This window comes from Rhipicephalus microplus, unplaced genomic scaffold, assembly GCF_043290135.1.
Source record: "Rhipicephalus microplus isolate Deutch F79 unplaced genomic scaffold, USDA_Rmic scaffold_13, whole genome shotgun sequence".
Lineage (NCBI taxonomy): Eukaryota > Metazoa > Arthropoda > Arachnida > Ixodida > Ixodidae > Rhipicephalus > Rhipicephalus microplus.
Genome location: NW_027464586.1, coordinates 1079037 through 1089954, shown reverse-complemented (window position 1 = coordinate 1089954; position 10918 = coordinate 1079037). Strand labels below are relative to the sequence as shown.

At 52.7% G+C, this 10918-nt stretch overlaps 5 non-coding genes across 5 annotated transcripts; all 5 read right to left on the bottom strand.

Annotated features, from left to right (window-relative positions):
• Positions 1 to 2293: 2293 nt before the first annotated feature.
• TRNAN-GUU (transfer RNA asparagine (anticodon GUU)) lies at positions 2294 to 2367 on the bottom strand. Its single transcript has one exon. It is a non-coding gene; the product is annotated as a tRNA-Asn (tRNA).
• A 1248-nt stretch (positions 2368 to 3615) lies between these two features.
• On the bottom strand, positions 3616 to 3689 carry TRNAN-GUU (transfer RNA asparagine (anticodon GUU)). Its single transcript has one exon. It is a non-coding gene; the product is annotated as a tRNA-Asn (tRNA).
• A 2584-nt stretch (positions 3690 to 6273) lies between these two features.
• Positions 6274 to 6347, bottom strand: TRNAN-GUU (transfer RNA asparagine (anticodon GUU)). The gene has a single exon. It is a non-coding gene; the product is annotated as a tRNA-Asn (tRNA).
• Positions 6348 to 9223: 2876 nt separating this feature from the next.
• On the bottom strand, positions 9224 to 9297 carry TRNAN-GUU (transfer RNA asparagine (anticodon GUU)). The gene has a single exon. It is a non-coding gene; the product is annotated as a tRNA-Asn (tRNA).
• Positions 9298 to 10546: 1249 nt separating this feature from the next.
• On the bottom strand, positions 10547 to 10620 carry TRNAN-GUU (transfer RNA asparagine (anticodon GUU)). Its single transcript has one exon. It is a non-coding gene; the product is annotated as a tRNA-Asn (tRNA).
• Between the last annotated feature and the right edge of the window lie 298 nt (positions 10621 to 10918).

Here is a 10918-nt window from a genome sequence, read left to right as displayed (position 1 = left end):
AGTCCTGCTCCACTCTCACCACCATCAGAACATATATATCTTCAAAGCTATCAGCCCAAACAAAAAAAAGCACCGCACCACCACCGGGTGGGCTCGAACCTCCAACCTTTCGGTTAACGGCCAATCGCGCCAGCCAATGGCACCACGGAGACAGTCCTGCTCCACTCTCACCACCATCAGAACATATCTTCAAAGCTATCAGCACAAATAAAAAAGCGCCGCACCACCACGAGGTTGGCTCGAACCTCCAACATTTCGGTTAACAGCCGATCGCGCTAGCCAAATGCGCCACGGAGACAGTCCTGCTCCACTCTCACCACCATAAGAACATATCTTTAAAGCTATCAGCCCAAAGAAAAAAAAGCGCCGCACCACCACCGGGTGGGCTCGAACCTCCGACCTTTTGGTTAACAGCCGCTCGCGCTAGCCAATTGCGCCACGGAGACAGTCCTGCTCCACCCTCACCACCATAAGAACATATCTACAAAGCTATCAGCCCAAAGAAAAAAAAGCGCCGCACCACCATCAGGTGGGCTCGAACATCCAACCTTTCGGTTAACATCCGATCGCGCTAGCCAATTGCCCGACGGAGACCGTCGGGCTCCACTCTCACCACCATCAGAACATTTCTTCAGAGCTATCAGCGCAAAGAAAAAAAGCGCTGCACCACCACCAGGTGGGCTCGAACCTCCAACCTTTCGGTTAACAGCTGATCGCGCTAGCCGATTGCGCCACGGAGACAGTCTTGCTCCCCTCTCACCACCATCAGAACATATCTTCAAAGCTATCAGCCCAAAGAAAAAAAGCACCGCACCACCACCGGATGTGCTCGAACCTCCAACCTTTCGGTTAACAGCCGATCGCGCTAGCCAATTGCCCCATGGAGACAGTCCTGCTCCGCTCTCCACCACCATCAAAACATATCTTCAAAGCTATCAGCCCAAAGAAAAAAAAGCGCCGTACCACCACCGGGTGTGCTCGAACCTCCAACTTTTCGGTAAACAGCCGATCACGCTAGCCAATTGCGCCACGGAGACAGTCGTGCTCCACTCTCACCACCATCAGAACATATCTTCAAAGCTATCAGCCCACAGAAAAAAAGCGCCGCACCACCACCGTGTGGGCTCGAACCTCCAACCTTTCGGTTAACAGCCGATCGCCCAAGCCAATTGCGCCACGGAGACAGTCCTGCTCCACTCTCACCACCATCAGAACATATATATCTTCAAAGCTATCAGCCCAAACAAAAAAAAGCACCGCACCACCACCGGGTGGGCTCGAACCTCCAACCTTTCGGTTAACGGCCAATCGCGCCAGCCAATGGCACCACGGAGACAGTCCTGCTCCACTCTCACCACCATCAGAACATATCTTCAAAGCTATCAGCACAAATAAAAAAAGCGCCCCAGCGTCACCGGGTGGTCTCGAACTTCCAAACTTTTGGTTAACAGCCGATCGCGCTAGCCAACTGCGCCAAGGAGACAGTCGTGCTCCACTCTCACCACCATCTGAACATATCTTCAAAGCTATCAGCGCAAGGAAAAAAGCAAACACCACTCCAGGGAGGGCTCGAAACTCCAGGCTTTCGGTTAACAGCCGATCGCGCTAGCCAATTGCGCCACGGAGACAGTCCTGCTCTACTCTCACCACCATCAGAACATATCTTCAAAGCTATCAGCCCAAAGAAAAAAAAGCGCCGCGCCACCACCGGTTGGGCTCGAAACTCCAACCTTTCGGTTAACAGCCGATCGCGCTAGCCAATTGCGCCATGGAGACAGTCCTGCTCCACTCTCACCACCATCAGAACATATCTTCAAAGCTATCAGCCCAAAGAAAAAAAAGCGGCATACCACCACAGGGTGGGCTCGAACTACCAACTTTTCGGTTAACAGCCGATCACGCTAGCCGATTGCGCCACGGAGAGAATTCTGCTCCACTCTCACCACCATCAGAACATATCTACAAAGCTATCAGACAAAAGAAAAAAAAGCGCCGCACCACCACCGGGTGGGCTCGAACCTCCAACTTTTCGGATAACAGCCGATAACGCTAGCCAATTGCGCCACGGAGACAGTCCTGCTTCACTCTCACCACCGTCAGAACATTTCTTCAGAGCTATCACCCCAAAGAAAAAAAAGCGCCGCACCACCATCGGTTGGGCTCGAACCTCCAACCTTTCGGTTAACAGCCGATCACGCTAGCCAATTGCGCCACGGAGACAGTCGTGCTCCACTCTCACCACCATCAGAACATATCTTCAAAGCTATTACCGCAAAGAAAAAAAGCAACACACCACTCCCGGGAGGGCTCGAAACTCCAACCTATCGGTTAACAGCCGATCGCGCTAGCCCATTGCGCCACGGAAGCAGTCTTGCTCCACTCTCACCATCATCAGAACATATCTTCAAAGCTGTCAGCGCAAAGAAAAAAAAGCGCTGCACCACCACCGGGTGGGCTCGAACCTCCAACCTTTCAGTTAACAGCCGATCGCGCTAGCCCATTGCGCCAAGGAGACAGTCTTGCCCCACTCTCACCACCATCAGAACATATCCTAAAAGCTATCAGCGCCAAGAAAAAAGCAACACACCACTCCAGGGAGGGTTCGAAACTCCAACCTTTTGGTCAACAGCCGATCGCGCTAGCCCAATGCGCCACGGAGACAGTCTTGCCCCCCTCTCACCACCATCAGAACATATCTTCAAAGCTATCAGCCCAAAGAAAAAAAAGCACCGCACCACCACCGGGTGGGCTCGAACCTCCAACCTTTCGGTTAACAGCCGATCGCGCTAGCCAATTTCGCCACGGAGACAGTCCTGCTCTACTCTCACCACCATCAGAACATATCTTCAAAGCTATCAGCCCAAAGAAAAAAAGCGTCGCACCACCGCCGGGTGGGCTCAAAACTCCAACCTTTCGGTTAACAGCCGATCGCGCTAGCCAATTGCACCACGGAGACAGTCCTGCTCCAATCTGACCAGCATCAGAACATATCTTCAAAGCTATCAGCCCAAAAAAAACCGCCATACCACCACCGGGTTGGCTCGAACCTCCGACCTTTTGGTTAACAGCCGATCGCGCTAGCCAATTGCGCCATGGAGACAGTCCTGCTCCACTCTCACCACCATCAGAACATATCTTCAAAGCTATCAGCACAAAGAAAAAAGCAACACACCTCTCTCGAGAAGGCTCGAAACTCCAACCTTTCGGTTAACAGCCGATCGCGCTAGCCAATTGCGCCACGGAGACAGTCCTGCTCTACTCTCACCACCATCAGAACATATCTTTAAAGCTATCAGCCAAAAGAAAAAAAAGCGCCGCACCACCGCCGGGTGGGCTCGAAACTCCAACCTTTCGGTTAACGGCCGATCGCGCTAGCCAATTGCGCCACGGAGACAGTCCTGCTTCACTCTCACCACCGTCAGAACATTTCTTCAGAGCTATCACCCCAAAGAAAAAAAAGCGCCGCACCACCATCGGTTGGGCTCGAACCTCCAACCTTTCGGTTAACAGCCGATCGCGCTAGCCAATTGCGCCACGAAGACAATCCTGCTCCACTCTCACCACCATCAGAACATATCTTCAAAGCTATTACCGCAAAGAAAAAAAGCAACACACCACTCCCGGGAGGGCTCGAAACTCCAACCTATCGGTTAACAGCCGATCGCGCTAGCCCATTGCGCCACGGAAGCAGTCTTGCTCCACTCTCACCATCATCAGAACATATCTTCAAAGCTGTCAGCGCAAAGAAAAAAAAGCGCTGCACCACCACCGGGTGGGCTCGAACCTCCAACTTTTCAGTTAACAGCCGATCGCGCTAGCCCATTGCGCCAAGGAGACAGTCTTGCCCCACTCTCACCACCATCAGAACATATCCTAAAAGCTATCAGCGCCAAGAAAAAAGCAACACACCACTCCAGGGAGGGTTCGAAACTCCAACCTTTCGGTCAACAGCCGATCGCGCTAGCCCAATGCGCCACGGAGACAGTCTTGCCCCCCTCTCACCACCATCAGAACATATCTTCAAAGCTATCAGCCCAAAGAAAAAAAAGCACCGCACCACCACCGGGTGGGCTCGAACCTCCAACCTTTCGGTTAACAGCCGATCGCGCTAGCCAATTTCGCCACGGAGACAGTCCTGCTCTACTCTCACCACCATCAGAACATATCTTCAAAGCTATCAGCCCAAAGAAAAAAAAGCGTCGCACCACCGCCGGGTGGGCTCGAAACTCCAACCTTTCGGTTAACAGCCGATCGCGCTAGCCAATTGCACCACGGAGACAGTCCTGCTCCAATCTGACCACCATCAGAACATATCTTCAAAGCTATCAGCCCAAAAAAAAAAAGCGCCGCACCACCACCGGGTGGGCTCGAACCTCCGACCTTTTGGTTAACAGCCGCTCGCGCTAGCCAATTGCGCCACGGAGACAGTCCTGCTCCACCCTCACCACCATAAGAACATATCTACAAAGCTATCAGCCCAAAGAAAAAAAAGCGCCGCACCACCATCAGGTGGGCTCGAACATCCAACCTTTCGGTTAACATCCGATCGCGCTAGCCAATTGCCCCACGGAGACCGTCGGGCTCCACTCTCACCACCATCAGAACATTTCTTCAGAGCTATCAGCGCAAAGAAAAAAAGCGCTGCACCACCACCAGGTGGGCTCGAACCTCCAACCTTTCGGTTAACAGCTGATCGCGCTAGCCGATTGCGCCACGGAGACAGTCTTGCTCCCCTCTCACCACCATCAGAACTTATCTTCAAAGCTATCAGCCCAAAGAAAAAAAGCACCGCACCACCACCGGATGTGCTCGAACCTCCAACCTTTCGGTTAACAGCCGATCGCGCTAGCCAATTGCCCCATGGAGACAGTCCTGCTCCGCTCTCCACCACCATCAAAACATATCTTCAAAGCTATCAGCCCAAAGAAAAAAAAGCGCCGTACCACCACCGGGTGTGCTCGAACCTCCAACTTTTCGGTTAACAGCCGATCACGCTAGCCAATTGCGCCACGGAGACAGTCGTGCTCCACTCTCACCACCATCAGAACATATCTTCAAAGCTATCAGCCCACAGAAAAAAAGCGCCGCACCACCACCGTGTGGGCTCGAACCTCAAACCTTTCGGTTAACAGCCGATCGCCCAAGCCAATTGCGCCACGGAGACAGTCCTGCTCCACTCTCACCACCATCAGAACATATATATCTTCAAAGCTATCAGCCCAAACAAAAAAAAGCACCGCACCACCACCGGGTGGGCTCGAACCTCCAACCTTTCGGTTAACGGCCAATCGCGCCAGCCAATGGCACCACGGAGACAGTCCTGCTCCACTCTCACCACCATCAGAACATATCTTCAAAGCTATCAGCACAAATAAAAAAAGCGCCCCAGCGTCACCGGGTGGTCTCGAACTTCCAACCTTTTGGTTAACAGCCGATCGCGCTAGCCAGCTGCGCCAAGGAGACAGTCGTGCTCCACTCTCACCACCATCTGAACATATCTTCAAAGCTATCAGCGCAAGGAAAAAAGCAAACACCACTCCAGGGAGGGCTCGAAACTCCAGGCTTTCGGTTAACAGCCGATCGCGCTAGCCAATTGCGCCACGGAGACAGTCCTGCTCTACTCTCACCACCATCAGAACATATCTTCAAAGCTATCAGCCCAAAGAAAAAAAAGCGCCGCGCCACCACAGGTTGGGCTCGAAACTCCAGCCTTTCGGTTAACAGCCGATCGCGCTAGCCAATTGCGCCATGGAGACAGTCCTGCTCCACTCTCACCACCATCAGAACATATCTTCAAAGCTATCAGCCCAAAGAAAAAAAGCGGCATACCACCACAGGGTGGGCTCGAACTACCAACTTTTCGGTTAACAGCCGATCACGCTAGCCGATTGCGCCACGGAGAGAATTCTGCTCCACTCTCACCACCATCAGAACATATCTACAAAGCTATCAGACAAAAGAAAAAAAAAGCGCCGCACCACCACCGGGTGGGCTCGAACCTCCAACTTTTCGGATAACAGCCGATAACGCTAGCCAATTGCGCCACGGAGACAGTCCTGCTTCACTCTCACCACCGTCAGAACATTTCTTCAGAGCTATCACCCCAAAGAAAAAAAAGCGCCGCACCACCATCGGTTGGGCTCGAACCTCCAACCTTTCGGTTAACAGCCGATCGCGCTAGCCAATTGCGCCACGAAGACAATCCTGCTCCACTCTCACCACCATCAGAACATATCTTCAAAGCTATTACCGCAAAGAAAAAAAGCAACACACCACTCCCGGGAGGGCTCGAAACTCCAACCTATCGGTTAACAGCCGATCGCGCTAGCCCATTGCGCCACGGAAGCAGTCTTGCTCCACTCTCACCATCATCAGAACATATCTTCAAAGCTGTCAGCGCAAAGAAAAAAAAGCGCTGCACCACCACCGGGTGGGCTCGAACCTCCAACCTTTCAGTTAACAGCCGATCGCGCTAGCCCATTGCGCCAAGGAGACAGTCTTGCCCCACTCTCACCACCATCAGAACATATCCTAAAAGCTATCAGCGCCAAGAAAAAAGCAACACACCACTCCAGGGAGGGTTCGAAACTCCAACCTTTCGGTCAACAGCCGATCGCGCTAGCCCAATGCGCCACGGAGACAGTCTTGCCCCCCTCTCACCACCATCAGAACATATCTTCAAAGCTATCAGCCCAAAGAAAAAAAAGCACCGCACCACCACCGGGTGGGCTCGAACCTCCAACCTTTCGGTTAACAGCCGATCGCGCTAGCCAATTTCGCCACGGAGACAGTCCTGCTCTACTCTCACCACCATCAGAACATATCTTCAAAGCTATCAGCCCAAAGAAAAAAAAGCGTCGCACCACCGCCGGGTGGGCTCAAAACTCCAACCTTTCGGTTAACAGCCGATCGCGCTAGCCAATTGCACCACGGAGACAGTCCTGCTCCAATCTGACCACCATCAGAACATATCTTCAAAGCTATCAGCCCAAAAAAAACCGCCATACCACCACCGGGTTGGCTCGAACCTCCGACCTTTTGGTTAACAGCCGATCGCGCTAGCCAATTGCGCCATGGAGACAGTCCTGCTCCACTCTCACCACCATCAGAACATATCTTCAAAGCTATCAGCCCAAAGAAAAAAAAGCGCCGCACCACCACGAGGTTGGCTCGAACCTCCAACATTTCGGTTAACAGCCGATCGCGCTAGCCAATTGCGCCACGGAGACAGTCCTGCTCCACTCTCACCACCATAAGAACATATCTTTAAAGCTATCAGCCCAAAGAAAAAAAAGCGCCGCACCACCACCGGGTGGGCTCGAACCTCCGACCTTTTGGTTAACAGCCGCTCGCGCTAGCCAATTGCGCCACGGAGACAGTCCTGCTCCACCCTCACCACCATAAGAACATATCTACAAAGCTATCAGCCCAAAGAAAAAAAAGCGCCGCACCACCATCAGGTGGGCTCGAACATCCAACCTTTCGGTTAACATCCGATCGCGCTAGCCAATTGCCCCACGGAGACCGTCGGGCTCCACTCTCATCACCATCAGAACATTTCTTCAGAGCTATCAGCGCAAAGAAAAAAAGCGCTGCACCACCACCAGGTGGGCTCGAACCTCCAACCTTTCGGTTAACAGCTGATCGCGCTAGCCGATTGCGCCACGGAGACAGTCTTGCTCCCCTCTCACCACCATCAGAACTTATCTTCAAAGCTATCAGCCCAAAGAAAAAAAGCACCGCACCACCACCGGATGTGCTCGAACCTCCAACCTTTCGGTTAACAGCCGATCGCGCTAGCCAATTGCCCCATGGAGACAGTCCTGCTCCGCTCTCCACCACCATCAAAACATATCTTCAAAGCTATCAGCCCAAAGAAAAAAAAGCGCCGTACCACCACCGGGTGTGCTCGAACCTCCAACTTTTCGGTTAACAGCCGATCACGCTAGCCAATTGCGCCACGGAGACAGTCGTGCTCCACTCTCACCACCATCAGAACATATCTTCAAAGCTATCAGCCCACAGAAAAAAAGCGCCGCACCACCACCGTGTGGGCTCGAACCTCCAACCTTTCGGTTAACAGCCGATCGCCCAAGCCAATTGCGCCACGGAGACAGTCCTGCTCCACTCTCACCACCATCAGAACATATATATCTTCAAAGCTATCAGCCCAAACAAAAAAAAGCACCGCACCACCACCGGGTGGGCTCGAACCTCCAACCTTTCGGTTAACGGCCAATCGCGCCAGCCAATGGCACCACGGAGACAGTCCTGCTCCACTCTCACCACCATCAGAACATATCTTCAAAGCTATCAGCACAAATAAAAAAAGCGCCCCAGCGTCACCGGGTGGTCTCGAACTTCCAACCTTTTGGTTAACAGCCGATCGCGCTAGCCAGCTGCGCCAAGGAGACAGTCGTGCTCCACTCTCACCACCATCTGAACATATCTTCAAAGCTATCAGCGCAAGGAAAAAAGCAAACACCACTCCAGGGAGGGCTCGAAACTCCAGGCTTTCGGTTAACAGCCGATCGCGCTAGCCAATTGCGCCACGGAGACAGTCCTGCTCTACTCTCACCACCATCAGAACATATCTTCAAAGCTATCAGCCCAAAGAAAAAAAAGCGCCGCGCCACCACCGGTTGGGCTCGAAACTCCAGCCTTTCGGTTAACAGCCGATCGCGCTAGCCAATTGCGCCATGGAGACAGTCCTGCTCCACTCTCACCACCATCAGAACATATCTTCAAAGCTATCAGCCCAAAGAAAAAAAGCGGCATACCACCACAGGGTGGGCTCGAACTACCAACTTTTCGGTTAACAGCCGATCACGCTAGCCGATTGCGCCACGGAGAGAATTCTGCTCCACTCTCACCACCATCAGAACATATCTACAAAGCTATCAGACAAAAGAAAAATAAACGCCGCACCACCACCGGGTGGGCTCGAACCTCCAACTTTTCGGATAACAGCCGATAACGCTAGCCAATTGCGCCACGGAGACAGTCCTGCTTCACTCTCACCACCGTCAGAACATTTCTTCAGAGCTATCACCCCAAAGAAAAAAAAGCGCCGCACCACCATCGGTTGGGCTCGAACCTCCAACCTTTCGGTTAACAGCCGATCGCGCTAGCCAATTGCGCCACGAAGACAATCCTGCTCCACTCTCACCACCATCAGAACATATCTTCAAAGCTATTACCGCAAAGAAAAAAAGCAACACACCACTCCCGGGAGGGCTCGAAACTCCAACCTATCGGTTAACAGCCGATCGCGCTAGCCCATTGCGCCACGGAAGCAGTCTTGCTCCACTCTCACCATCATCAGAACATATCTTCAAAGCTGTCAGCGCAAAGAAAAAAAAGCGCTGCACCACCACCGGGTGGGCTCGAACCTCCAACCTTTCAGTTAACAGCCGATCGCGCTAGCCCATTGCGCCAAGGAGACAGTCTTGCCCCACTCTCACCACCATCAGAACATATCCTAAAAGCTATCAGCGCCAAGAAAAAAGCAACACACCACTCCAGGGAGGGTTCGAAACTCCAACCTTTCGGTCAACAGCCGATCGCGCTAGCCCAATGCGCCACGGAGACAGTCTTGCCCCCCTCTCACCACCATCAGAACATATCTTCAAAGCTATCAGCCCAAAGAAAAAAAAGCACCGCACCACCACCGGGTGGGCTCGAACCTCCAACCTTTCGGTTAACAGCCGATCGCGCTAGCCAATTTCGCCACGGAGACAGTCCTGCTCTACTCTCACCACCATCAGAACATATCTTCAAAGCTATCAGCCCAAAGAAAAAAAAGCGTCGCACCACCGCCGGGTGGGCTCAAAACTCCAACCTTTCGGTTAACAGCCGATCGCGCTAGCCAATTGCACCACGGAGACAGTCCTGCTCCAATCTGACCACCATCAGAACATATCTTCAAAGCTATCAGCCCAAAAAAAACCGCCATACCACCACCGGGTTGGCTCGAACCTCCGACCTTTTGGTTAACAGCCGATCGCGCTAGCCAATTGCGCCATGGAGACAGTCCTGCTCCACTCTCACCACCATCAGAACATATCTTCAAAGCTATCAGCACAAAGAAAAAAGCAACACACCTCTCTCGAGAAGGCTCGAAACTCCAACCTTTCGGTTAACAGCCGATCGCGCTAGCCAATTGCGCCACGGAGACAGTCCTGCTCTACTCTCACCACCATCAGAACATATCTTTAAAGCTATCAGCCAAAAGAAAAAAAAGCGCCGCACCACCGCCGGGTGGGCTCGAAACTCCAACCTTTCGGTTAACGGCCGATCGCGCTAGCCAATTGCGCCACCGAGACAGTCCTGCTTCACTCTCACCACCGTCAGAACATTTCTTCAGAGCTATCACCCCAAAGAAAAAAAAGCGCCGCACCACCATCGGTTGGGCTCGAACCTCCAACCTTTCGGTTAACAGCCGATCGCGCTAGCCAATTGCGCCACGAAGACAATCCTGCTCCACTCTCACCACCATCAGAACATATCTTCAAAGCTATTACCGCAAAGAAAAAAAGCAACACACCACTCCCGGGAGGGCTCGAAACTCCAACCTATCGGTTAACAGCCGATCGCGCTAGCCCATTGCGCCACGGAAGCAGTCTTGCTCCACTCTCACCATCATCAGAACATATCTTCAAAGCTGTCAGCGCAAAGAAAAAAAAGCGCTGCACCACCACCGGGTGGGCTCGAACCTCCAACCTTTCAGTTAACAGCCGATCGCGCTAGCCCATTGCGCCAAGGAGACAGTCTTGCCCCACTCTCACCACCATCAGAACATATCCTAAAAGCTATCAGCGCCAAGAAAAAAGCAACACACCACTCCAGGGAGGGTTCGAAACTCCAACCTTTCGGTCAACAGCCGATCGCGCTAGCCCAATGCGCCACGGAGACAGTC